The following is a 4406-nucleotide window of genomic DNA, read 5'->3' as shown; positions in this document are numbered from 1 at the left end:
GTTACAGGCTGCTGTATGAAAAACTGGAAATATGACTCCTATAACGCTGAAGTCACATGACCCTCAAATCATCCCTGTTTGACACTAAAACATGTTGTTGTTGCTCTTAGTTGATTTCCTGTTCTGATTTGGAAAAGTCCCTAAGGCTTTGTGAATTTCTCAATTGCTCTGTAAATGTTAGCCTGTGGTCCTTTGAATGAAGGTCAATGTCAGCCGAACTAACCCCGAAACCTGAAAGGTAATAACAGAGGCTGGCCAGCAGGGAGCAGTCTGCTGCTGTTAGCTGCCACCTCAGACTGAAGCATCACACAGACTGAATATCTGGAGGTAATTTTATATGAGTACTGCAGGATTACGGGCCCTATCTTCCCAGTGGCCTTAGGCGCAAAAAATGACATTAAACGCAAAAAACGTGCCTTGCGCCTGCCTCGGGAAGATATACACATGGTTTTAGGCCCCGAAATGCGCTTTACGCCAAAGAGGCGTGGCGTAGTGCCAGAATAGGCCAGAATGGGCGTTTCAGCTTTAAATACGGCCTAACGATATCTTTCCCCCTGGCGTTAATTTAGCACTTTGCGCTTTTGAAAACCAGGCCTTATTCAGTGCGCCGCGGATATTCCAAGCACAGCTCTCCTCTGCCGATCTCACACTTTCTCCCCCTCTCTCTCTCCCTCTCTCTCGCGCTCAGACAGGCACAAAGACAGATGAACGTAGTATAACAACATGACAGTTTTTTATACCATGACAGTTTTGAGCCCCTGTCAGTCAGAGGCTGTTGCATCATCCTACCTGTGCAGTGGGGGAGAGCAGTGGGGGAGAAGAAACGGCGAGAGAAAACTATATGATTCTGTCCAAACAAATGTTCACTGCGCCGGCTCCCCTACCAAAGGCACACATGTACAATCTCCCAGCATGCATTGAGGCTAATACATTTCGACAATAAATAGCAACCAAATGAGCCTAAATAGATAGAAAGGTAGATAGAAATAATGTTTAATGTTAACACAACATGCAATTGTAGAACATTTCAATATTGGACCAAATAAAACATCGAAATCAAAACACAACCCTATGTGAAACTGTAGAAACTGCTAAGTGTGGTTAACTTTTAGCCTCAACAAGTGGGACATCGGTCAGAATGAAGAGGACCAGAGGAACAGCTTCAAGGGTGTTTATTAAAGGTTCGAATCCCTTGATGATGGTGACTCATGTAGGCAGATGTACTCAACAGATGGTAGATGCAGATGTACACAGATGATTTTTCCTAAACACAAAAGGTATTAACAAAAGATTCTATTAAGCAAGAAAACAACAGCTTTAAGTAGGTAATTAAATCAATCTAAGCCAAATAAGCATGAAATCATTACACAAAGGAAATAACTAACAAAACAGACTTACTTCAGATAATGCATCTGATTCTGGACATGATCGAACAAACACCAAGGGAATGAGAAATGCAGCCTCCTTTACTGCAGTCCAGGGCACACACTGAGTGTGGAGGCTCATTAGAGCCTCTTAAGTGCAGGTGTGGTGATCAGTCCAGAATTAGGGGCAGGTGTGTGCTTAGGAGAGGGAAAATGGCTGGAGGTGAGGGAGTGATGGGTTATGGGAATTTGAGTCAGTCACTTTTGTACAGAAACATATATGTCATCCTGGGGCTATATATATCCCTTGCAGATTTAGCATGATTTAGATGAGTGACAGCCGTAACGCGGTTCTACTGTCATGTCCTACTGTGATGTCGCTCCAATAAATTGGCCCTACTTCACATTTACTTTTACAATAAAAACACATTTATGCAATGACTTTGGCTATATTTATGTGCATCATCCTACCTGTGCAGCAGGGGAGAAGAAAAGGTAGCAAAACGATATCATTCTGGACAAACTTTCACCAATCTAATCTCATCATGACATAGGGATAGGCTATATTTTTCTAGCCGATGCGTTTAGAACATTCTTTTCACTTTGATCTTGCTATAGTCTAGCGTATTTACATGCTTGCAGTATTTAAACTGCAGTGAGATTGGTTTTTGAGAAGCATAATAATATGGAATAATATAGCCTACTGTATATGGAGACAGCCGGGGATGAAATAGGGAGGGGGGAGCTCAGAGCCCTTGGCTTTTCTGAAGCCGGACTGGATCGTTCCGTGGAATTGGAGCTTAAAAGGGAAGCTTATGATTAATTTACTGCACTTCTCCAATGAGCAGGTTGTGCATAATTTTATGTTTAAAAGGCGTGGTTATAATGCTTAAGGGCGCGTGTAGTGCCGATACCAAAATATCGAGTGCGCTGGACCACGCCCACTAATCTGCGCTGTGCCTGGCGTTGGGCGCAGTTCATAGGCCGATGCAACGATAGAGACCCATATGTTTTTGTAGGCATGACTTTTGAAGTATTTTCTGATAATTGTGATAAAAAATGCATTTACGCTTAAAAAATCATAAAAGTGGTCCTCATTTGTTAAGATTATCTTGATGAATACAAAGGTCGCTGTTTCATAAACTTTGATATTAACCACCGACCTTATTTCAAGCACCAGGGCAGGGCACGGTGGCGCAGAGTTAGTGCTGTTGCCTCACAGCTAGAAGGTCCTGGGTTCGATTCCTGCCTGGGACGCTGTGGGCGCTGAGGGTGTCTCCCCCCCCCCATGTTCTCAGTGCATACTGCCCAGGTGGGCTATCTTGTCGAAAGGGCCTTTCTGTGTGGCTTTTCAACCCATTCAATGTGCGTCGCACATTGATGCTTTGTCATGCCCCTTTGTGACAAATGAAACGACTTGTCTGACTGACTGACCGACCGACCGACACCACCAGCTACCCGCTGCCATCCACCTAGGCAATTTGATTATAGGATAATACATTCTTCTGCAAATTAATTCTAAGATGTTTCAAGACTTATAACATGTTAAAGGATGGCTTTACCGGTAATCAACCCACTTTGTATCATTAATAATCTTGGTAATATAAGCACATGTGCAGTGTTTACCTTCTCTCTCTGTTTTCCTCACAGAGATCTCCCATTTCCTCCTCTGGCAAATCTGTCCGTTGTGATGCCTTTTACATCACAACGCGTCACAACAGAGCTGCAGAAGTTGTGCTGGGGCCTGTACTACGAATGTTGTATAAGAAGATCCAGGATCTGTCCCTTGATCTGGTTTGTCTAAACCAGATCAGCTCGATTGTAGTTAACTTGTACTACGAACATCGATTGGCACTCGTTAACTCAAACCAGGTTTTTCTAATCAAGCTCACAGCTCGTGCACATGAAAATGCCCGTGCACTGGAGCTCATGCCCACAAAAGAGGCATGGTTTTTAACAACTGCCAATCACAATGCAATATGGACTGCTCCAACTCTGACAGCGCCAGACACGCCTATTTCCTCATTGAATGAAACCGCAAATACAAATCTGCGTTGGATATTATTACTGTTCCCGAATGACTGTCTAAAGTGACCACTTTTATCCACACCAGTAATTTCTTTGAAGAGCGGTTTCGTAGGCTATCTACAGCTCTCTATCTACAGTCTTTTGTGGAAGCAATGTGTAATCTATCTCAGTCCAAAATCCATATGTATAGACCATTTAGGCTCAATGAATAATAATGATCTCATGATGTGTTTAGTCGCACTGATTGAATAATTCCTATAGGCTAATCAATAAAAAAAGAATGATAATACAATTAAAAAATGCTTCTGAACTGAATTGACACGGTACGTGCGGGCATAGATTTCATTTATAAAAAATAGCCTATTTTGTGGCCAATCACATTATGAACAGCTGAGTTGACACGGCAGGCACACCCATTTCCTCATTCAATGAAAGCGCAGTGATCAGAGTTTTAGCGGATATTTAATGTAGCCTGTCAGAATGAAAATCTGCGTTGGATATAGTCTGCTGAAAGACTGTCTAAAGCTGACGCTTGTATTCACATCAGTCATTTGATTTACTTTGATCAGCGATTTCTGTCTCCTGCAGCAGCTTTTTGCGAGTGTAAAGATGTAGCTAAATGTGTAATCTCAGTCTATAAATTTCCACAATCTGTAAGCCTATTTAGACCATAGATTTAGAAACGCATGCTCAATGAATAATGATCTCTATCACTCATTATGTGTGTGGTTGCACTGATCGAATAATTCATATATAAAATAATGATATCCTAATAGCCTATAAAAGAGAAAACTGCTGAACTGAATTGAGACGATGCGGTCATAGTTTTAATTGATAAAAACTAGCCTATTTTGTGGTCACATGGCTATTGTAATGTTAGCAGAGTCGCATATCTCCATATTTCATATAATGATGCTGGAAATATGAAGTTCAATCACATCATACAGGCCAAAAGCAACACAGTTGCAGCTGCAAAATGCAGGAGTAGCCTAGATATGAATCATCTTAATATGG

This window comes from Poromitra crassiceps, assembly GCF_964638095.1.
Source record: "Poromitra crassiceps genome assembly, chromosome: 13".
Lineage (NCBI taxonomy): Eukaryota > Metazoa > Chordata > Actinopteri > Beryciformes > Melamphaidae > Poromitra > Poromitra crassiceps.
Note: the sequence above shows the minus strand (reverse complement) of the source record.